The sequence below is a fragment of the Pantherophis guttatus genome, chromosome 2 (genome assembly GCF_059756535.1).
Source record: "Pantherophis guttatus breed Tessera chromosome 2, ASM5975653v1, whole genome shotgun sequence".
Taxonomy (NCBI): Eukaryota; Metazoa; Chordata; class Lepidosauria; order Squamata; family Colubridae; genus Pantherophis; species Pantherophis guttatus.
This window is the reverse complement of record NC_142064.1, coordinates 224,399,881-224,425,320: the sequence shown is the minus strand read 5'-3', so window position 1 is coordinate 224,425,320 and position 25,440 is coordinate 224,399,881. Positions and strand designations below refer to the sequence as shown.

Here is a 25,440-nt window from a genome sequence, read left to right as displayed (position 1 = left end):
CCAATGTAATCTTTCTTTGCAGGTTTGAATTTTCTTTTCCTTTGCATAGCAGTATCAGCAACTAGAGAACCCGAAGGCTCTATTCTAGCTGCATCATAAACACCATTAGTAATTTGAAAGATCCTCAGTTCTTCCTCAGTAGCATATTGAATGCCATCTGACCCGAGGGCCACTTCATTTAGCACTATATCGTCAATCATTTTATCTTATACATTAGGGTCTTGGGGCACAATAGAGTGGTTTACCGTTGTCTTCTTCTGCAGTGTGAAATGATGCCGTTGCTGTTGTCACAAAAGTGGTAGTCTGCCTGCAGCATCTTCCTATATTGCTACAACTTGATATAAATGCCTGTTTGCTGTAATTGGCAGCTGGGATGACTTTCATGCCTTGGGTGACCCTACTGGAAGTATACATTCTTGTCATAAAACTAGGATGCATTTCACTCATCCCTCCCAGGAACATCTGCACCACAGTAGGGCAGCATAGTCAAGGAGGATGATTTTTTCCATCACCATCCTATCTTTTTTTTTTTAACATCATCTATGTTAAAAAGGAACTTTAGCATATAATCCAAGACATTTGCACCTAACATATTGGGACACGGTGGCTCAGTGGCTAAGATGCTGAGCTTGTCGATCGAAAGGTCAGCAGTTCAGCGGTTCGAATCCTTAGTGCTGCATAACAGGGTGAACTCCCGTTGCTTGTCCCAGCTTCTGCCAACCTAGCAGTTTGAAAGCACGTAAAAATGCAAGTAGAAAAAATAGGGACCACCTTTGGTGGGAAGGTAACAGCATTCCATGCACCTTTGGCGTTTAGTCATGCCAGCCACATGACCATGGAGACATCTTCAGACAGCGCTGGCTCTTCAGCTTTGAAACAGAAATGAGCACTGCCCCCTAGAGTCGGGAATGACTAGCACATATGTGCAAGGGGAACCTTTACCTTTACCTATACCTAACATTCATTCTTCTGTTCTCCCAACAACAACACCCCTGGGAGATGGATTGGACTGATAGCAGTGACTGGCCCAAAGGAACTCAGCTGACTTTCATGCCTAAAAGAGGCTAGACCTCACAGTCTCTGTGAGGAGAATATAATCCAAACTTTATCTGGAGAACAACAGATTGGAAAAAGAATTATTCTTTTCTGCCATCAGTCCACTCAAAGTCCTTCCAGGTCATAGCATCTAGTATACTATGGGAAATACTTTGACTTTTTGTACCTAACTATACTTTGAATTGCAGTAATGGCTTTTGACAGAGGCCCATATGGATTCTAAACGTATTCCATTATGTTTCTTTAAAATCTACCCATTTACCAGTTTTCAAGCTGAGGCGAGATTCTTCAATCCCTTTTCATTCCTTTTCATTCTTTTTTCATTGATTTGAGGCATCTCAGATCAATATAATCAGTTACGGTCCAGCTCTTCCATATACCCAAGACAGTTGGCATTTTAAAAAAAAGAGCCCCAAATGAAGACAATATCCATTCCTGTTTATTTCTGGCTGGAATATTAAGAGCGGGAAGGTGCTTCTGCTAATCTGTTTATGTGTTGAAACACAAGTTCTTTGTTAGATAAAAGCAGCTACCGATCTTCTTATCTCCATTCAGCTGAGTCTCTGTTCTGATCATTAAAAAAAAAAAATCAAGCTTCATAATAAGCAATGCTAAAAAACAGAAGATGATTGGAGTTGAAAGGGCATGATCTGAAATTTTGAGTCATATGGTTATTTATGGTACAATAAAGCAAAGGTCAATGCAGATTTTAAAAACCATCTTGTCAGATGCCCCATATTGAGAATACAGAATTTTATTTTTTTTATTTTTATTTTATATCAAATTTATATACCGCCCTTCTCCCTGAGGACTCAGGGTGGTGTACCGCCAAAGTAAAATCATAAACTACAAACATTAAAATACAATTAAAAGATATATATATATATTTGGCCCCATAATTAAAAGCAATGACAAAACAATTAAAAACATTTTTTAAAAAGTGTTAGGCCAGCCCAGCTTGCTGAAAAAAGAAAGTTTTAAGGGCACGGTGGAAGGCACCGAGGTCTTGGATTCTCCTTATCTCTGGGGGCAGCTGGTTCCAGAGGGTAGGTGCCCCCACAGAGAAGGCCCTCCCCCTGGGGGTCACCAGCCTACATTATTTGGCTGATGGCACCCCGAGGAGGCCCTCTCTGTGGGAGTGCACAGGTCGATGGGAGGCCATCGGTAGCAGCAGGCGGTCTCGAAGATATCTAAGTCCTATGCCATGGAGCGCTTTAAAGGTGATAACCAACACCTTGAAGCGCACCCGGAAGACCACTGGGAGCCAGTGCAGCTCACGCAGGAGAGGTGTTGTACGGGAGTGCCATGCAGCTCCCGTAATTACCCACGTGGCCACATTCTGGATCAGTTGGAGCCTCCGGGTGCCCTTCAAGGGGAGCCCCATGTAGAGAGCATTGCAGTAGTCCAGGCGAGAGGTGACGAGGGCATGAGTGACTGTGCACAGAGAATCCCGATCAAGAAAGGGCCGCAACTGGCAGATCAGGCGATCCTGACAAAAAGTCCCCCTGGCCACAGCCGTCAGATGTTCCTGCAAGGACAGCTGCGTATCCAGGAGGAGTCCCAGATTGTGCGCCGTCTCCGAGGGGGCCAAAGACTCACCCCCAATGGTCAGGGATGGAGTCAACTGACTATATCGGCATGCTGGGAACCACAGCCACTCAGTCTTGGAAGGGTTGAGCTTGAGCCTCATAGCTTGAGCTTCAATAGATATATAAAGCTAGGTTATGTTCAATAATACCTTTGTGGCTTTTAGCGCAAGAAGCGTATTATGGAAGGGAAATGATAACTAAACTTAAATGGTTAATTTATGGTGACTTACTACAATTTTCTCAAAGTTAATGTAAAATGAAATCAAGAGAAGATTTAACATTAGAAGCATATTCTTGATTTTCTACGTACAATTACTAGAAAGATTTTAAATAGATTTTAAAAATGTTTAGTTTTAAAGATTTTAAGACTGAGTTTGAAACTCAGAATTGTATACTAATGACAAATATTTTAATGGTAAAATATATAAACTTTTGTTGTAATTTGAAACAAAAAATGAACTGTGAAAAGACCCGATACTACCTATAGTGGAGAAATGGATGGTAGAATTTGCAGAGATAGTTAAATTTGATTTCAGAAAAGACATTAACTTAGATTTCATGCTGATTGGGAAACCCCATTTGAATTTTTTATGTGAAGCAGAAAATAATGAATTTATGACACGTGGTTTTGATGACTAGGAAGAATAGTAAAAAGTGAAAGTGAAAGTTTCTGTTGTAACTGTAGAGCAAGAGGTTATTTTGTATTTATAGCTACTTCTGTATGCTCTTTTTTCTTCTTCTTTTTTCTTTGAACTTTTGGCTTTATCCCGTTATTTATTTGTTTCATTGTAAACATTCATTTCTGTTAGTTTTTATTTTCTTTGTTTGAAACTCTATTAAAGTTATTATAAAAAGATCTAAAACTAACCTCTGTTTGTTTTGAAGTAAATTTCCAAATATTTTTGGGTTTTTTTTAATGAAATTGTTCCGAACAATTAGAACAACTCAAGGCTTGGACGTGCTTTATGATACAGAGTGGCCAGCTTTGGATTCAAATTATTGGAGACCCTACTGTAAGCCAAGGAGTCTGCTGGATATAGTGAACCTCTCTGCTAAAAATAGAGGTCCGTTTCTGCATAAAGCAGGTCTCTTTTCTCAGCAATACCGTACTTTTATTTTTATTCTAGAAAGCCTTTTGTGGCACTGCCTTATATGAATACTTAAAAAAAAAAAAAGATTCCCGCCCTTCTGCCTTCATTTTGGCTGCAACTAAATTAACTTAAGAGCATCAAGGTTCATTGAAGTGCATTATGCTATTTCCCCCCACTTCCCCTTTTAAGTGTCAGCAGGAACCGCTTATGCTTTTGTAAGCAGTATTGTAAAGAATGTTTTGTTTGAAACGCTGGCGAAAGAAAGATGGTGGGCAATTTTTCCTCTACATCCTCGTATTACCTCCCTGTTGGCACTCCCCAGATCACCATCATGTACGCCAGTGGTGGGTTTCAAAAATTTTTACTACTGGTTCTGTGGGTGTGGCTTGGTGGGCGTGGCGTGGGAAGGATACTGTAAAACCTCCATTCCCACCCCACTCCAGGGGAAGGATACTATAAAATCTCCATTCCTTCCCCAATCCAGGGGAAGGTTACTGCAAAATCCCCATTTCCTCCCGATCAACTGGGACTCAGGAGCAGAGAATAGATGGGGGCAAGGCCAGTCAGAATTTTTACTACCGGTTCTCCGAACTACTCAAAAGTTCTGCTACCGGTTCTCCAGAACTGGTCAGAACCTGCTGAAACCCACCTCTGATGTACGCCCATAGACAGAGAAAAACGCAGAGTCAATCCTTTTCATAGGAATATCCATTAATACATTTTCTTTGCAATCAAGTATTCATTTCTATATGTTTTTTCTAAAAACAAGGTGCATTTTCTAACATTTTGATCACTGTACTGGGTCTTCCTTTTCCCCACTTTCATCTATGAAGTTCTTTTTGATCTACACTTATTTTCTTCAGTTCCATTTCATTGACGCTCTTGGAAATGGCTTCTGTTTCTGGACAACTATTCTTACTTCCTGCATACTGTATGTACCATCTTCCTCTGGTAATGAAAATTGTCTAATACATTTTGCCAGAATTCTTTCTTGCAAGAATTGTACTAGTTGATGGACAGTACTTGGGATTCACCTTGAACATCTGCTTTATCAAATTGTGAAATTCATAGCTATAGTGTGATGAAAATGGATTGTAGTATACTTTATATATCTTAAGTGCAAGATATTTCCAAATCTTAGCCTGAAATGGATGTTTTAAGGTGGACAGCTCATATAAAACCCATCCCAGAGACCAAATATCACTTTTATTGCTGTATGGCATATTCTCCCAAATTTCTGGAGGCACATAGTAAGGGGTTCCTACAAATGAACAAGCTTATGCCATGGGGCATTTAAGAAGAACTGCAGATCCAAAGTCTCCCAGTTTTAATTTCTCATTTTGTGTGAGAAATACATTCTCTGATTTGAGGTCTCTGTGCAATGTACATTTCTTGTAAATATAATTTACACCCAAACACATATTTGCAAATCATTTAAGTATTGTATTTTCAGGAAACAATTTCTCCTTCTGAAATTTAATCTTTTCCTTAAAAATTCTGTTTATATATAGCATCACAGATCAAACAAAGAGTACAGTCACCATGTGCTTTACTGCTTAACTGTTTAACTAACAGGAAACAGGAAACTTTACTTAAAAGAACATACAGTATATACCATAGATCCAAACTTGTAAACACTGCCATCTACTAGCTGAATACTACTGCAGTTGTTGCACAAAAATACATTCTAATAATGTATTCCAACACTTTTGTAGGAGATCTCTGCCACTACAATATTCCATCACTATATGTGAAAGTCCATCAGCTTCAAAAGAGACTGCATGCATCACAATATTTAGATGGTTCATTTTAGCCAATATGATAGCTTCATTCCAGGTCTTTTCTATATTGAAGACAGACTTGGGACATTTGATCTCTTTCATTGCATATTTCTGTCTTATGCTTTTATGCTGGACTAAGAGGACTCTACCAAATGATCCTTCTCCAAGTACTATTATACATTGTAATTCTCCATGATAATCGAAACGCTTTAATTTTTGCAGGTGTCTTCAGAAAGCTGAGCAGATTCAATATTTCCTTTCACAATTTCCTTCTCTTCCACAATATTAGGAGTTTTAAAATTTTGCTTAATTTTTATTTTCCTTTTACTTAGGAGAATCAACTGCAGTTTTCCTTCAGGAATATTATTCCTTAGAACTCAAGTTTTTTTTCTTTCCGGTAGCCTCTACTCTTTAGTTAATGGAAGTCAGAGAAGCATGTTCTGATTTAAAAAAAACAAGAAGTGTTCCCACAATTTGTGAGAATCAACCTTAAAGGCAGCAGTTTCAGAACATCAGGAAAATGAAAATTTTGCCATGAGAGTTTGTTGGAATTTCTCAGAAATAAAGCTTCCAAAATAAAATACAAAGACATGCTTTTTTAAAAAAAACCTCAAGACAACAAAAATCAATACAACAAGAGAACCGCCAAGAATATAGCATGTTCTCAAGGGAGAGGACATAATATTTTCCCTGCACTTTTATTAGAGATAGCTGAAATGTGACAATGCAGCCACAACAAAAATAGGCAGCAGTATCTCCTCAACCTATTATTAAGGGTAGGAACTCCCTTTCTATTGATAAAAGCTGGCACAAGAAAACATTCTCAGATTTTGAATTAAGGGAGGTCAGCCCATTCAGACCGATACTTTCATCTCAATAAATTTGCACCTGGTCCTACCAGGTAAAATCTAGCAATTCCTGATGGCTGTAGGTGCTGTGCTGATACAGTGTAAAAGTATCTTCCCATTGCCTTCTTCCTAAAATTTTTAGGAAGGAGTCAATTTTGGAGTCCTAAAAAAGGAGTCAATTTTGCTCCTGCTATATCAGGGGTCGATTTCATTGAGGGTCGCATCAGGGTTGTATTTGACCTGGGGGGGGCAGAAGCATGGCCAGAGGGGCATGGCCAGCTCAATGTCACTTGTGTCGGGGATGCCTGTAGTGGCCCATGCACTCTGCCAGCAAAAACGGGCTCCCAAGCTCCATTTTCAGCTGCGACAGCCTCCTACAACCCTCTGCCAGTGAAAACAGAGCTCGGGAGGGCCGCATGTAACTGACCTCCATTTTCTTTTGCAGAGGCACTGTGGGCCAGTCCTTTGCTGACCCCATGAGCCAGATCCAAGCACCCTGCAGGCTGGATGTGGCCCCTGGGCCTTGAGTTTGGCATCCCTGTACTAGATTAACTCAAAACCCACACACACACCATACAATACTTTGGAGAAATCCGCATATGCACAAGCCTCTAACGGATGGATTGAGGAGAAGAAACACATTGGGTGGAATGCTGCCCTAATCAATGTGTAGAATGGCCCTTTAAATTAAAACCACTGCTTTTTGAATAATCACATTTGTGCAGTTACTAGCTTCATTTTGCATTACTTTGCTAATTCATTTTCCATTGTGTGAACCAGGTCAGTATTTCATTTGAGGATACCTGAGGCACAACATTTGCTTTGGAACTATCAGATGGTTAAAAACTATGAGGACATACACAACAGGGGTGGTATTCACTTGCCTTCGCTACCAGTTTGCAAATGTGAGTGCATGTGCATGGGCAGAGCCTTCCGCACATGCGCAGAGTGTGAAAAACAACGTGATGATATCTGGTCAGGTGGGCGGAGCCTCCTGCAGCTGCTGCTACCAATTCACTCGAACCGGATAGAATTGACTGAATACCACCACTGATACACAGATCCTTCATAGGGAGCACTTACACTGTGATAGTTTAAAATATAAACATAAGAACTGCTGTTATAGCAGGGGTGAAATCCAGCAGGTTATGACAGGTTCTGGAGAATCAGTAGTGGAAATTTTGAGCAGTTTGGAGAACTGGTAGCTGAAATTTTGAATAGTTCAGACAACCAGCAAATACTACCTCTGGCTGGCCCCAGAGTGGGGTGGAAATGGAGATTTTGCAGTATCCTTCCCCTGCCACGCCCACCAAGCCACACCATGCCCACCAAGCTATGCCCACAGAACCAGTAGTAAAAAAATTTGGATTTCACCACTGTGTCATAAGTAAAGCCAGGTTCTATCTAGCATTATGTTTCCACCAGTAGGTTGGTCAGTTAGATGCCTTTGAAAGTTCACCAGCATAACACGAACATCATGGCCAGTTGTTTCTAGGAACTCATACACAGAAGTGTAGAAAGTCAGCACCCACCCCTCTCCTCGAAAAATGAAATATTTTGAGAACTATTAAGAAGGCAGAATATTATATTTCCCCTAAAAGAGAAATAAAAATCTTAAAGGGAGACAGAAACTCAGAGCCACAGTTCCCTGTCCCCAAGCTGAGGACAATTTTTAGAAATGCAGATTTGGTAATCCATTCAAGGCAAAGGCAGAATTAGGTAGAATGGTAGGATCAGTCCTCACTCAAGATCCAAACCAGGAAAGCCATTAAGACACAATAGGAATTGCCCAACACTCTTTCAGGACACAAGCCTCCTCATTACATCATCTCAGAGAGTCCAGGCTTCAATCAAACTTAACTCAGACAACCTTAAAAAGTTAGCTATGACCCCCTACAACAGCCAATAGAATTTCACAGGAACAGGAAGCTCAAGTTCAAAGCCCAAGAGAGGGTATAAAAACCCCTCACTCTCAGACCCATGTGGTCAGCTGCCCAGGACCTCAAACCCATGTGGTCCTGTTCCTCAATAAACCATCTTTCCAATCAGCTTCCACGTTTCCAGTGTCTTTCTCCCCACTTGGAACTGAACCAGATGGATATTTCTTCCAACAGAAGTATACTGCACTTGATAATGGAAATTGTCCTGTGATTTGACAGCTAATACAACCAATTTACCCAATTTACTTTTACAAAAAGAATTTTGGCAGAAGTAGTCATATTCCATAGGAATGATTTTTTCACTTTAAGAACGAATAGTATTCACCTGTACACCACCATTTTTATTGTTTGAATTTGTTGCCAGTCGATGCATCCATGCTCCCATATAGTATATTACAAGAAAGAAATAATCTCCTGGATTTCTTTTCCACTGCAGCAGCTGTTTTGTACTTGTATAAATCTGTGTGCAGGATCAGAATTACCTCCAATTTATCCAGAATTTAATATTGCACAATTTTGGACATAAAGAAATGGCAAGAACCAAGAGCCAAGTCACTAAAACCGAGCAGCTTTCATTGAAAGCAAGCAAGCAAGAAAAATACAGATAAGTGTATTCTTCTGAGCTAATTCCTTTTTTTTTCTCTGCTGTCACTATTCCAGTCTAAATTACTATGATTTTTTTCCAGCAAGATGCTAACACAATTACAGATAGACTGGAAAACAAAAAGAATATCCTTATACTGTATATCAAGAGTATATCTTCCCCTGTTTTTCTTCCTGGGAAAGCTTATCTTTAATACATTAGAAATATAGATGGTCCTCAACGTCCAACCTCAATTGAGCCCAAATTTTCTCTTAGTAAGAGAGACAGTTGTTAAGTGAGCTTTGCCCCATTTTTTTGTAAGCCTTTCTTGCCACAGCTGTTCCGTGTATCACTGCAGTTGTTAGGTTAGTAACATGGTTGTTAAGTGAATTTGGCTTCCCCATTGACTTTCTTGTCAGAAAGTCACAAAAGGTGATCACATGACCCCGGGACACTGCAACTGTCATCAATATGAATCGGTTGCTAAGCATCCAAATTTTGATCATTTGATCAGGGGGGTACTGCAATGGTCATAAGTGTGAAAAATGGCCATAAGCAGCGGTGGGTTTCACATTATGGCTCAAGCTGGCTTGAGCTAAATTTTAAATTGATTTTAAATTGGGTTGTTTTAATTTACGGCCAGAATATTTAATTATTTTAATACTGTTTTTTAAATTTTGTATGCTTTGTTTTTACTTAGGCTGTGCACCGCCCTGAGTCCTATTTGGAGAAGGGCGGTATAGAAATTTAAACAAATAAATAAATAAAATAAATAAATTATGTTACTACTGGTTCGCCATGAGTACATGTGCCCGGTTTGCGTGCACAGCTGCCTTCCACACTAGTACTTTTTTCACGCGTGCACCTTCCGTGCATGTGCCCAGACTCAAAAACGTGGCTAAATAGCATAGAGCCAAGGCAGGGGAGAAGGGCCCACCCACCATTTCCGCTACCGGTTCAGGTGAACCGGTCCAAACCGGCTGAATACCACCTCTGGCCATAAGTCACTTTTTTCAGTGCCATTGTAACTTCGAATGGTCCCTGAATGAACTGTTGTAAGTCAAGAACTACTTGTACATGAATAAGACTTTCAATTGGCATTACTAGGACTGAACCTGAATCTACAGAAGCTATAATGCAGCCTTCCCCACCAGGTGTGTTGCCATTACAATTCCCAGCAGTCTGACTGGGAATATCTGGAGGATATTTGCTACAGCAGAAGGCTGCCCCATCACTGTTGTGAACTGTGAAAGTATATGAAAGTTTTCTAATTTTCTTTCCTGATCTTCCCTCAAGATCTCAGCAGTTGTTCCCAACAACTGTGATCACAGCCTTCTATAGAACTCTGGCAGCATGGGGTGAAATTAAGATCCACAACAAAAAGAAACATTTTCCTGGGGGAATCACAATTACAAATGCTAGGCAAAATGTACCACCCCAACACACAAGACTGTGCTTATGCCTAGGATATGTTTTCAGTACCATCATAACTTCCTTCAATTCATTAATGGAATTGGAGAATGGCTTCAGATATTGGGGTGAACCCTTGAGTAGTTTGCTTGATTTAGACTTCGCATATTTTGCACAGTCATTCTTCATAAGTTCAGTGTGTGTGTATGTCGCTTAGTCTGTTACGTGAACTTAGACACTTGTGGGTCACTCAGTAAATCAGGTTAGGGAAGGCATGCACAATGAGTGAATTCCTTGATTCTGTTTAGAGGGTTTTTATCAACATTACAGATATTTAAAACAAGGAAGAAGTATTTCTAGGTCAAGTAGAGCATATCCAGGCTGTCCTTTAGTGTCGATGCTTCTAATTTCATTTATTCAGCATCAACATCCTGATGAGCCTTTTTTTTTCCCTTCCTCCCATTAATCCCACTGTCAGCTTCTTCTTCTTCTTCTTTTCTTGCATGTTCTGGCATTTTGGATGTGCAAGGAATCTTGTCACACAGTTCCAGAGTTCTGCACTATCTACTACAAGCTGCCCTTTCATTTTCAACAGCTCAGGCTGATGGAATGGCTTCTCTTTTTCGCCTGCTGTGCTTATGTTCCTTGAAATGTGGAATTTTCTATTAGAGCCCTTAGTGGGCAGTCTGCGATATTGTTAATTACATCAGGAGAGTTTTGCATTTTCCCCATGCTGGTTCATAAAACAAGAGGATTGTTCAAGAATTTGCAGTTCATACTAGGAAAAGAGAAGAGTCAAGAGGATACAGTGGGTCAGGAAAAGCTTCTGGACTTGATTTGACTGATTACTGGCAAAGGGTTTTCCACATACTAGGTGGATAGATTTTGTTCCCTCAAAGCAAATTTGTCTATATATCATTGGTGTTTAAGATTGGATAGAGCATTTGGTGCTTTAATCTGAGACACACTTAAAGATAAAATTGCTTCTTATCGGGGAGGGATAGGTTTGTCTCATTTTTCCATGGAGTCCAAATAATGCAAGAATTTTTTTAAAAAGAAAAAAGAAATATTGCTAATACCAGCAAGATATACAAACCAAAAAGCTATGAATATATCTTGGGGGGAAATTGTTTCTTTTCTTGTATCTGTATTATATCAAGTAACTTCAAATTTTCCCCTGAGTGAAGAAGATCAGAAATCTTCTTTTAAAATAACACCTGATTTTGTTATGTAATATATTCCCGTCTGATACTTTCAAAATATAATATTAGCATCTCGCCCTTCTTTTTAACAATACACAATATCAGTTTCCCTTCCCTGCTGAGAATAAAGGAACAGGCAAAACTAAATGGGTCAGAAACCAGAAACAAGAATTACCAAATGAATCTGGTATGTATACTGTATGTCTTATGCACTAATTATTTTTGTAAATAAATCTTCATTCTGACAGAGCCATATGACTTCTGGTTGCGAAATCTCAGGGACAATAGAGCTGGAGGAGATGGGATTAAATATATTAACATAGCTCGAACCTGTGACTTATTTTAGCTTTGACAGCAAATTTAATTAGGAGGAAACATACTGATCTTCTACATCCTGGGGCCTTTATGAAAAATAGATGCATTCACTTTGTCACCCCAATCCAGTTTCTTTATTCAAAGAGATGGATTTCAGAGAAGCCACTTCCTACAAATATAAATTGGAAAAGGAATAGAATATATTTACTTCCTTACCAAAGCCCATATATTGCTGCGGTAGAACGGAGATCAGAAAGAGCTGCTAGTAAGAGCTCCCTAAAGCTTAATTTAAGACAAATAAATCATTCTTAAGCCTCTACTGTCCATGTTGCTGCCATGATAGTCCTGTACTTTATAAAACTTCTTCTTTCCCATTTTACTAAGGTAAATTGCTTGAGGACTAGCGTACACGTGTTTCTGTCGGGAGAGCTTGATATTATCAGAGAATTATATGAAAACATTCATATAAGTGGGAGTAAACTGTGTTATTGGTAGAAATTAGTAACAATTAGAATCCTGTGGGAGTTACATAATTTGGTAACATTTCTATTGGCTGCAATGTTGCTGATATAAGCTATTCCAAGCACTGCGTGTTCAGGAAGTAAACTGATTCAGTGATGACTTTGCTAATGGTTCAGTACAACACTGGACAGATTAAAGGATAAAGACAGGAACTACACCTCAAGGCATAGTGTCATCTATAGAATCTATAGGCTTGAACACTTGGGATGATTTAAATTTGCTCTGAATTCCTGGATGGAAGAAAAATAGATTGTTATATAAATATATATAGAAATGAGAGATGAGTCCTTAGTACATTTGAACATGTTGTGTCTCCCTGAAGGCAACAAAGTGTGTGCCACAAGCAGAAGTTAAACACATTGTGTCAAAGAAGCACAGGAGGGCAGGAATTGTGCAGTAAATGCTTGTTTAATCTTTCAGGATGGTGACACCACCGCTCTGCCTCCCTTTCTGTCCCCTTGAAAAAAAGATAAAGCTTCAACCACAACAATACACGAGCACACAATAGATACCAACTTAAAGTGAACCACTCCAAACTCGATTGCAGAAAATATGACTTCAGCAAAAGAGTGCAATACCCAAAGGGCTACCCCGCTATTTAGAAATTCTAAATTTGCCAGACTTGAACATTTTGACTCTACAAAAAACCCACCTTACTCGGAACAGCTTACATCCTCCGACGATACCTTAACAGTTCCTAGGTCCTTGGTTAGGACTCGAGCTGCTGAGCTATTAACTAGCCTCAAAGGCTGTGAATCTCACTAAAGATTAAATAATAATAACAACAACAACAACAACAACAACAACAATAATAATAATAATAACAACAACAATAATAAACTTTGAAAAATATTTCTTGTCAGGTTGGGCAGAAAAAAATGGAGATAAAATACAGTCAGTCGTCCTGCCAGTTATTCTGAGGCAAACAGAAGCAGTTGCAAAGTGTGAATGTTACAGCATTTGCAGTTCATTGAATGATATAAAATACTCAGATATGAAGTTGTGTTTCTGGAAGCCCTGAGCAAATGAAGCTGAATGAAGAAAAAAAAATTCCCAGGACTATCACCTAATGTATGCTTTGAGAATAATATGTGCTGAATATTTTCTGCTTCTATGGAAGAAAAAGTTACATTTTCACTTCTCTCTCACACTCCTCTTAAGGATACAAATAAAGGATGACATAAATGAGTACTACTTGAACTTTAGAAGGGGAATTCCTTCTCAATCACAATCAAAACATTACTTTTAGATCATGTGATTAGAGCTAAAATATACCTACTCGGTCTCTATTTCCATGTCTGGCTGTTTCAGTCATTATTCGCTATACTACATTATTAAACAAATAATAAAGCATCAAAGGAAGCAAAAAAGACTGAAGTGTTAAAGGTGATTCTCTTCTCACCGCTCTAGTATTATTTAAGAGACAATTCTGTCTGTGTGATTTAATCTATCTAACACTTATGACTGATATAAAATGGACCACTTAGCAACCCATGTGAACCTGTCAATTCTCTGAAGAACATCCTGTCCATTTCAACTAGGCTCCCTGCTTAGGTCAGGCAGGGATGATTATATTGATATTTCTTAATCTAAGTCTATTTTCCAGGTTATCAACTTGACATCACTGTACCTCCCAGGCATTGGCAAAGGCTAGTTAGATTAGCATTGTCATTTTCATCCACTATTGTCTCCAAGGCCCTGGCACTTCATGCGCCTGGACTCCTAACCCCCGCTGCAGGATCATTTGTGCACCATAGTGTACAGTTTAAAAAAAAAACCCAACAACATGTGTTTTGTTTTGACTTTAAAAAAACAAAAAGAAACTATAAAGTGAAGCAGTGATTCAGAGATCTCAACATTTGGGGGCTCTCTAGATACTATGGAAACTGCACAATTAGGGAACTACCAAGCAGGAAAGTCAAACGAATCTAGCAGGTGTTACATTTCTGAAACTTTTCCTGCAGTGCACGGAAGATGGTAGAGTTGGGATGGTGGGTAGAGGAACAAAGAACTTTTGAGCAAAGACCCATCCTTATACATCTGTGTACTTGTAGTAATGTTTAATTTGAATGTTTCATATTCCCTAACTTGATACCCTTCATATTTATTTATTTTATTTATTTATTGTTCAAATTTATATACCGCCCTTCTCCTGAAGGACTCAGGGTGGTGAACAGCCGAAGATAAAAATACATAGAATACAAAATTTAAAAATAGTTTAAAACAAATTAAATAGTATTGGCCCACGACAATTAAAACAGCCCCAATTTAAAATCAAATTAAGAACTAAATTACTCAATTAAAAGAGTTAGGCCAGCCCGGCTTGTTGGAATAGAAAGGTCTTGAGGGCACAACGGAAGGTGCGTAGATCTGGAATCCTCCTTATCTCTGGGGGCAATTCGTTCCATAGGGCAGGTGCCCCCACAGAGAAGGCTCTCCCCCTGGGGGCCGCCAGCTGACACTATTTGACCGACGGCACCCCAAGGAGCCCCTCTCTGTGGGAGTGTACTGGCCGGCAGGAGGCTCTTGGTGGCAGAAGGCGGTCTCGAAGATACCCGGGTCCTAAGTCATGGAGCGCTCTAAACCAGCACCTTGAATCGCCGGAAAGACCACCGGAAGCCAGTGCAGCTCGCGCAGGAGAGGTGTTACATGGGAGCGCCATGTCGCTCCCACAATCACCCGTGTGGCTGCATTCTGCACCAGTTGGAGCCTCCGGTCGCTCTTCAAGGGGAGCCCCATGTAGAGAGCATTGCAGTAGTCCAGACGGGAGGTGACGAGGGCGTGAGTGACCATGCGTAAGGAATCTCAATCCAGAAACGGCCGCAACTGGCAGATCAGGCGAACCTGATAAAACGCCCCCCTGGCCACGGCCGCCACAAGGACAGCCGTGTGTCCAGGAGGACACCCAAGTTGCAAGCCCTCTCTGTGGGGGCCAATGACTCGCCCCTAATAGTCAGTAATGGCACCAGCTGACTATATTGGGACGCCAGAAGCCACAGCCACTCGGTCTTGGCGGGGTTGAGCACTGGGATATCACGGCAAGGGCATCATTGGGGTGGTATATATATATATATATGTATATATATGTGTGTGTGTGTGTGTGTGTTTATGTAAGTTTTCATGGGTATATATGTGTGTACAGTTAATATCTCGGGTTTCTTCCCGTGTAATTGTAAACATATCCTTAAAAGGGTAGTAGCAATGTTTTGACGAAATCGCATTCATCATCTTCTGGCTGAAGTTCTCATTTTGGTGCTTATGGGCAAACATAAGTTTGAAACGTCGCTACTACCCTTTTAAGGATATGTTTACAATTACATGGGAAGAAACCCGAGATATTAACTGTACACACACACACACACACACACACACACACACATTTGTTTTCTGAGGTTTTCGCGGGTGTTTGTATGTAGGTCTTTGGTTATTTGGGTTTTCTCCCACGTAAAATTGGAAGTGTCTTGGCGACGTTTCGACAAAGTCTCATTAGTCATCTTCAGGCTGGTGTTATCGGCAATCATTGCTCCTAGAAGCACGAAGCTGGTGAGCTGCGTTGCTGTTGTTTGGCTTCGCGTTCGAACAACAGCAACGCAGCTCACCAGCTCAAATCCCCCTGCAACTCAGACTAACACGAGCACAACCAAGCCCCCACCTAAACAGAACACACCCCCAGCCAATCAGAGCACAGCCAAACCCCCATCCAATCAGAGCACAGCCAAACCCCCAACCAATCAGAACACACCTCCACCCAGTCAGAACACTGCCAAGCTCCCACCCAATCAGTTCACACCCCCACTGGAAGTTAAAAGGAAGAAACAGCTGCGATCACACATTGCTCCTAGAAGCACGAAGCCAAAAACACCAGCCTGAAGATGACGAATGAGACTTCGTTGAAACGTCGCCAAGACACTTCCAATTTTACGCGGGAGAAAACCCGAATAACTAAAGACCTACATACAAACACCCGCAAAAACCTCAGAAAACATATATATACAGTGTGTGTGTATATGTCTTTTTCTTTTTCGTAGGCTTTTATGTACATATTCTTTCTAGCCAGGTTTTACCTACGTAAACTAAGTTGTTCTACAGCCCTGGTTCTGTGAAATCTCATTCACAAGTTTCTGGGCCTTTTTTCTGCTGACAAACTGCAACTCTTTACAGGGAGGATATCTGAGAAGTGGGTGTGGCTCACTGATGACGCCTTAAAAGGCAGAAATAGCTATCTGAGTCTCCCAGAGAGCAACACAGAGTTGCAGTTTGTCAGCAGAAAAAAAGGCCCAGAAACTTGTGAATGAGATTTCACAGAACCAGGGCTGTAGAACAACTTAGTTTACGTAGGTAAAACCTGGCTAGAAAGAATATGCACATATATATATATATATATATATATATATATATATATATATATATGTGTGTGTGTGTGTGTGTGTGTGTGTGTGTGTGTGTGTGTGTGTGTCTGTGTGTGTAAGTTTTCACGGGTATGTATGTGTGTATAGTTAATATTTCGGGTTTCTTCCCGTGTAATTGTGGATATATCCCTAAAAGGGTAGAAGCGACGTTTCGGCAGAATCCCATCTGCCATCATCAGGCTTATGTCAGCAGTCATTTTGCACTAACTGACGTTGGTATTTCAAATCTGGTGCTGGTATTCTGGGATGGCTCCACCTTTTCATTCTGATTGGTTGGGAGTCCCAGTATGTGTTTATTGGCTTGGCTTCGGGTGTATGGTCGGTTTTTCTCCACTAGGTGGCAGGGCTTCATCTTTGTGGCTGGTTTGAATATGATTTGGTTGGGATTTTTTTGTGTAATGTTTGGTTTATGTTTTATAGATGGTGTTAAGATTTGTCTATCTATGAGAGCAGGTTTCCAAATAGTAGGCAGACGTGAAGTGTCATCCCGTTTATTCATGCAATATGGTCTTTTTTCCATTTCTATTGCTTCTCTGATTATCCTGCCATTGAGATGTTCTATTTTTGCAACTGTTTTGGTTTTATTAAAATTAATGTTGTGTCCTGTTGTATTTATATGTTGAACTAATGATGATGTGTGTTCTTGCTTTTGTATTGAGTTTTTGTGTTCCTCGATGCGCACACTCATTCTTCTGTTGGTCTGTTCAATATATATATATATTTAATATTTATTTATTTATTTGTATCCTGACTTTATTATTTTTTTATAAATAAAATGATATTATTTTAATTTATAAATCAAGGTGGTGAACATATCAAACACACCTTTTTCCTCCCATTTTCCCCAAAACAACAATCCTATGAGGTGGGTTGGACTGAGAGAGAAGACTGGCCCAAGGTCAGGACTCAGCTGGCTTTCGTGGCTAAGATGGGACTTGAACTCACTGACTCTTGCTTTCCATCCTGGTACCTTAACTACTAAGCCAAACTGGCTCTCTTATTATTACTTACTTATTTATATTGATTTGTCCAATTGGTGATTGAAGATCATCTTTCTGGAACCCGCACTGCATATCGGACATTAATACAATTGAGCGTGTCCAGAAATATTTCACAAGTAAAGTCCTCCACTCCTCCACTCGCAACAAAATACCTTATGCCACCAGACTTGAAATTCTAGGCTTAGAAAACTTAGAACTACGCTGCCTTCGGTATGACCTAAGCGTGGCTCATAAAATTATCTGCCACAATGCCCTACCTGTCAATGACTACTTCAGCTTCAACCACAACAATACATGAGCACACAATAGATACAAACTCAAAGTGAACCACTCCAAACTTGATTGCAGAAAATATGACTTCAGCAACAGAGTGGTCAATGCCTGGAATGCGCTACCTGACTTTGTGGTTTCTTCCCCAAACCCCCAAAACTTTAACCTTAGACTGTCTACTGTTGACCTCACATCATTCCTAAGGGGCGTGCATAAGAGCACCAGCGTGCCTACAGTCCCTGTCCTAATGTCCCCTTTATTTGTATTCATTTTACATATTCAATTCATGCTTATACTTATATACATTATCTAATATGTACTTGACAAATTAATTAATTAATTAATTAATAAGATCTCCGTCTTTCTAAGAAGAGGAACACACAACCACAAAGTCTCCCTTCTGGATTGCAGCTGCAAGGGTCAACTCTAATCCTTTGCTCTCTGAGGTTTTCACGGCTGGAATAACCTTCCTCCTATTGTTATTGGCTGCCCAGAGGGAAACATAAAGCTATGCCCAAAATACCTGTTATGACTGCACTTAGCGAAGGCGAGGGGTTTATAAATGGCACATTCTTTTGTTCCTTCTGACTTTCCCTCCAAAGGCTCTTGCGGTCTGCAAAAGGCCTTTCAGAAATACAGAGCCAGATAAGATCAAAAGGTCGGTTAAACTCCACCATTCACTGCAAAACACGGTTACTCTCACTGAAGCCTTCAGAGTCCAGAAAGGGCAGCTGTTTCAGCTTCACAGCAGTTCCAACATCTTCCATTAGAATAGAAGTAGTAGTAGCATATCTTAAGCCACCTAGCCAGTTTTAAATCAGAGTCCCTCAGAGCTAGAACCTGGTTCTACTGCAACCCATTGATTTAACCCAGCGAGGACAAATGATAAATGCTGCATAAAGCACAGATGGCCCGACACTTCTACTCCTCAAACCGATCTGTCCTTGGTTGTATCACATTTGCATGACTATCAACGTAAGTTTTCCATCAAGGTTTCTTCTGCTGTTGCTGACCCAAGTCCCTTTGCTATCTGTCTGACCCCGTTTCGATCTGCAAGATCACTTTGCAAGCCATTCTGGTCCTGGAGAATGTTCCATATGCAGGCTAGTTTCCCCTCCTATCCTAGGAAAGCACACCCAAGTTACATACACAGGGATAGATGAGACTTATGGGTGGACACAACTTTTCTTCATTTTTTAGATCATACTGTGAAGCCTATTTAAAATTAAAAGGGTAAAGAAGAAGCTGCTGTAAATAATATATTTGTGGCACACTAGACAGTTTGCAGAGCCTGAATTCATTGAGTAGTCTTAGTTAAAGAAACTCAGCTCAGCCTGCTGCATCATTAAAAATGCATCTTGGTTTCAGCTACATATACTTACCACTGAGAAGCAACATTGCAGTGATCTTTGGAGCTTCTTTCCCTCTCTTGATTGACTCTAATAAATCTCAAATAGGGGCACAGGCTTCTGGGTTCCAGGTTGCAAAAAATATGCACTGAGATTTATTTCTATAAAAAAGACTTTCGCAGCTTCAGTGAGGACATACTTATTTGCAGGTTTGAAAAGCAGAAAAATTAAAATCACTTGCACATGTAGCTATGATTCTTTTGCTATTCTGTACTTCGAAATCAGTAGCTTTTTAAGACAAAGTTATAGTTGTTAGTCTACTTTCAGAATTTGAGTTCATACTTAAATTTACTAGCCGAGTAACGCAACTGCCAGATTTACACATGGTAAAGGTAAAGGTTCCCCTCACACATATGTGCTAGTCATTCCTGACTCTAGGGGGCGGTGCTCATCTCCATTTCAAAGCCAAAGAGCCAGCGCTCTGTGGTCTCTGTGGTCATGTGGCCGGCATGACTAAATGCCAAAGGCGCACGGAATGCTGTTACCTTCCCACCAAAGGCAGTCCCTATTTTTCTACTTGCATTTTCTATGTGCTTTTGAACTTCTAGGTTGGCAGAAGCTGGGACAAGTAATGGGAGCTCACCCTGTTACGCGGCACTAGGGATTCGAACTGCTGAACTGCTGACCTTTTGATCGACAAGCTCAGCATCTTAGCCACTGAGCCACCGCATCCCTATCTTACATATGGTACTGTGCCATAAACCATGGTTTAGAAACCCTGGGTAGGTTCACACAACCCATTAACCTGAAACACTTAGGTGGGGGAGTGTATGGCGTGATCCAAATCAGGGGTGAAATCTAAAATTTTTTGCTACCGGTTCTGTGGGCGTGGCTTAATTAGTGGGTGGGGCTTGGTGGTAAGGTGACTGGGAGGGTGTGGCTTGTTGGTCAGGTGGGCATGGCTAAGTCAATATTATTTCTTTGCCCTTTTTTAACCTACAAAACACAACATAACACAACTGGCTCACCCACAATATAAAAGCAGCTGTGCTAGACCCAAAATGGCCCCTGCAACAAGCAGGAACCTCACACAGCCACAAAAAGCCCAAAAAACCAACTTTCACACTTTACACACACACAACACAACACAACTGGCTCACCCACAATGTAAAAGCAGCTGTGCTAGACCCAAAATGGCCCCTGCAACAAGCAGGAACCTCACACAGCCGCAAAAAGCCCAAAAAACCAACTTTCACACTTTACACACACAAAATTCCACATACAGCTTTGTGAGATTTTGTGTGATTGTGTAGTTAGAGTGAAACGCTACAGAAACACACTAAATCTCAGAAAGCTGCACAAATATTATTTTATTTTAATTTATTTTTATTTTTATATAAAAGCAGCTAAATTTAAAACTTCCTAAACTTTAAATGGCTAGGTCTAAAAAAAGAACAATTAAAAAAAAACCCAATTAACTATTTTTTTAAAGCTCCCAAAGGGGAAAAAAAGTTACTCAATAGAACAGGGGTCTCCAACCTTGGCAACTTTAAGACTTGTAGACTTCAACTCCCAGAATTCCTCAGCCAGTTTTGCTTTGCTGGCTGAGGAATTCTGGGAGTTGAAGTCCACAACTCCCTGCCTGCTTGATTGCAGGCAGGGAGATTCAGTTGCTTGCTTATGCAATCGATTGCAGGGATTACAGCAAGGCGTTGCGACCAGCAGCTAAAGTAAGCAAGCTGAGGGGGGGAAGGGGAGGGATTTTTGCTACCGATTAGCAGGCAGAGCCTTTTAAAAGGAAAAAAGTTTTTTTCTTTTACATGGCTCTGGCGATCCAAGCTGAGTTTTTATTTATTTTATTTTATTATCAAATTTATATACCGCCCTTCTCCCGAAGAACTCAGGGCGGTGTACAGCCAAAGTAATGATTAGCAGGCAACTAAGCTGGGATCGTCAGAGCTTGGCTGGTCAGAGCCATTTAAAAGAAAAAAAAGGCTCTGATGATTGAGCGGCTCAGCTGGGCATGGGGGCGGGGGCAGGGATTTTTACTACCGGTTCTCCGAACTGCCCGCGGCCATCGCTACCTACTCGCCCGAGCTGGTCCAAACCGGGAGCATTTCACCCCTGATCCAAATATTCAGCTTTGCCTATTCTAGCTGCTCCTCAGAGCCTTAGGAAAATTTCAATTACCACCCTCAATTGATACATAATTGATTTTTAATTGAAGATGGCAGAGACTGAGTTTGAGACAGTTTACAGATAAAGTATGCACTCTAACCAATAAGTTGTGTGCTTTCTTGACACAATCTATTAAAATATAGTGCAATTATTAGAGGAAATTTCTTACTAGTCTTCTCCTAATAAACTTCAGAGGTTTGGGGTTGTTGTTATTGGGTTTTGGGTTTTTTTAAGTACTGGTAGGCTACTTTTTCTGGCCAAAAACTGAGATCAGTTTTGTGTGAAGTTCCAAAAGCTGCACTTAGAAGATGAAAAGGTGAGAAAGAAGGCAAGGCTAGCGGGAAAATCAATTGATCCAAATCCCCTTCCCCCAGATGTGAATTAATATTTAATACAGTAAGTACGTGAACAAATAAAATATACCATAAACCAATGAAGATGCTTATGGGTTTCCATCCACAGCCAATCTGGACTAACAAGGTTTACACTCCCAACAACATTTGCAGGGTCAAAGCTTTCCCAGCTTTACTCATACAAAGTTCTTACAAAGACAACTTCAGATTAATGGATTTAGGCAGGCAGGTATGAATCTACATTCCAGATAATTCCCTGTTTTGCAATTAAATCATGAAAAGAAGTAAAAATGGCTTGAAAAAAGGACCAGCAATTTACCTGACCAGGAACTGGAGGTGTCCTTTCTTATATCAGAGATCACTGAAACTGTAAGCTGCTACTGGTCTTTCTCCACTGGTATTGCTCTTGGCAGGCCGATGTAACTCCCAATTATTTTGTCCACGAATTCCTGGAACAGGATGCCAGAAGAGACAGCATGTCCTTTTCAGAGGCTGGAGAGGTGAGAACTGCATCCATCTGCCATCAAGATCTAACCCCCTTTGGAGGCCTAGTTCTAGAAAGGGCAATCCAGCCACACTGAACTGAACTGAAAGCTTTTATTATATACCTTCAGAAAAAGTTTCTTTTGGATCCCTGTCTTCTTCTGGATTTTGTTTCCTTCAAAATACTGTGTGCAGAGCAAAAAAAAAAAAGATCTGCTACAATAAGATGCCAGAGAGATGTTAGCACTCCTGGAGATTGTTTTCATAGAAAGAGTGCCATCTACTGACATAAATAAGATGCCACAGCAAGTATTCATAGACATTTCACCAAGCACTCACGCTACACAGCCTGTAGTCAAACCAACATATTGTTATCAGCCCTAGCCAAACCTTCCAGCCAAAGTCCAAGTCGGTGTTAACTTTGAAATATCTTACCGATTGGCAAAACAGGTAAAGAATAGCAGCATTAAGGCCAAACACCGTCAGAGCCAATAACAAAAAAATTATCTTGAGATGTGTGTAAAACAGCACATTTATATATGTTTATCGCAATTAATATAGTCTTGGTATATGTTAAAAATTCTTTCTTGAATATACAGGTTAATGGTTCTCTAAGGCTGTGCCTTCTACAATGTCTTAAATGGCAAAGTCTCACATCTAGTCAAACTTGGCAGCAATTATTTGTCCGTAGGGCTAGCTGTCTAGAAGATGTAGTCTTCTCCATTTTGCTGTCCCTAGCCAGCAATTTGTAGAGTTGTAGGTTATACATGTGGAATATATCAGGTTGGGGAATGTTGTTCTAGGGTATGTATATGAAAGTGACAGAGAGATAGAGATAAGAAAAAAACCTGACTCAGGTTCTTATTAATCTGCTGTAGACATTTGAACCTGTCCCTGTTATGGTTGAGGTCAAGTCTACGTCTGGAAAGGACAAATAATATCAAGCCTGCACACATCAGTTATCTATTTATTTATTAAATTTATATGCTGCCCATCTCCCTGATAACTGCAGCTTCCTGTTGTAGGCTACATTTTCAATCTCTTAATTCCACAGCTAAGCATAGGCTATAATGAAGGAAATGTAAAAAAAATTTATCCACTTTCAAGGATATGTGAACTTTGCAAATCTTTTTGAACTTTTTTTTTTTTTACTTCTCCTGAATATCTTAGAGAGTTGGAGGAGGAACTCTCAAGTGGCTCGCCTTTCTTTGAGCAGAAATCTCCATATCTGTGATATATTGCCACCATTTCTTTGATGGAGGCTGCATATTTCTGTGCAGTTCCCCAGCAAAGTTTTAATCTTGGCAGCAGGCAAACTGGCATCCTGAGCCAGGCCTCCAACAGATCAATAATAATAATAATAATAATAATAATAATAATAATAATAATAATAATAATAATAATGCTGGCCATCTACTTATCAGGCAAACAATGTGGATAGTGTCTGATAATCCCTTAATATAACAATTCTTTGGGAATATTTCAAATGGGAAAACCTAGCAGAATCCAGAAAAGATTTTGCTTCTTCTCCCCAGCGAGTTGTTTCCAGCGCGGCCAATTTGACCATTAGGAAAAGTGTGGAAACCACTTCTGGGAAACCAGTTTGGCAGGTAGTACCTTGGTTTCCGGTACGCTTCCAAGTCCAAAGAGATGGTTTTAAATCTTTAAAGCTCTTTATGGCACACACTAGCAGAATATAATGAAAAAGCTGTAAATAGATAATAATTAGTATACTTTTGCTGGCAAAAATGGGTAGGAGATGCTTGTAGGATGCAAGTAAAGTTTGCATTATCTGATAGGTGGTGGTGGGGAGAAAAGATGGCATAGATTAGCCATGTGGGAGAGGAACCAACAAAAGCATTTTGCAAATTAAATTGTACAAAGGCAGTGATGACAGCAGAGAAATACAGAGCTTATAAGATGCAAAACACTCTCAAAGAGAAACAAAAGGCTAGTTATTAGTTTAAGAGTTTTTTTATCTCCATCTATATTGTACTCGTATGTCTTAAAATGCTTTAGACTTTGCTAAAACACCACCAGCCTCTCCATCCAAGGAAGCCAAATCCTAGAAAACATTGCAGGGGGAAATCCCTTTACCTCTTGGGAAAATGCATAGCAAATAACATAAACATTAACAGCTTTGGATTTGGGGCAAAATTACCCAAGTTTATCAGATTGTAAAATGAACAGTGCATCCTTCTGGCTTTGTGCATGTAAGTCCTGTGATTCTCTCCATAAGAGAAGACATCTTGAGGATCTTCCAGACTCAAAGCTAACGTTAAATAAGCACCTGGAGGCCAATGTTGGGAAGTGGGGATTTGCTGAGTTTGACTGGTTTACTGGTGTAAACCAGTACCACAACTGGTAAGTTGTGACCCTTCCAGGAGTGTGATTCCCTGGTATATGGTCAACCCTTATCATCTCTAGAATAGACTAGAGATGTGCTGTACATGGAATGCTGTCGATCCAGAAACTGCAGTTGGTGCAGAATGTGGTTGCCTCCTTGCTGGCATATGGAAGCTATCAATATTATATTTTGTTGGCTATGCAGGAACCACATTTTGTTCGTTTGTTTGTTAAGTTTATTTGCCACCTATCTCACGGTGGCACTACTCCAGGCAATTTACAACAATACAAAGGAAGAAATGAAAAGAGTGTAAACAGAAGTAAAATAATAGAACACTAAAATAAACAATGAAAAAGAACAGAACAAGAATACATCAGTATGATAACCCAAAAGATGGACAGGTAGAGAGTGGGGGTGGGGAGGAAGACTCTGCCATTAATCTAGCAGCCACCTCCAATGTGGAACTCCCAATCTGATCCCTAGGCCAGCTAATAGGAGTTCGCTGACCAATTTTTTAAAAAAAATTTTGATTTATATGCCGCCCTTCTCCGGAGACTCAGGGCGGCTTACAATGCGTTAAGCAATAGCCTTCATACTTTTGTATATTTTATACAAAGTCAGCTTATTGCCCCCACAATCTGGGTCCTCATTTTACCTATCTTAGAAAGAATGGAAGGCTGAGTCAACCTTGAGCCTGGTGAGAATTGAACTCG

General features: G+C 40.2%; 1 pseudogene; it reads right to left on the bottom strand.

Moving 5' to 3' along the window:
- Positions 1-4,586: 4,586 nt before the first annotated feature.
- The window catches only part of LOC117673818 (serine/threonine-protein kinase Nek3 pseudogene), a 144,811-nt pseudogene continuing 123,957 nt past the window's right edge, over positions 4,587-25,440 (bottom strand).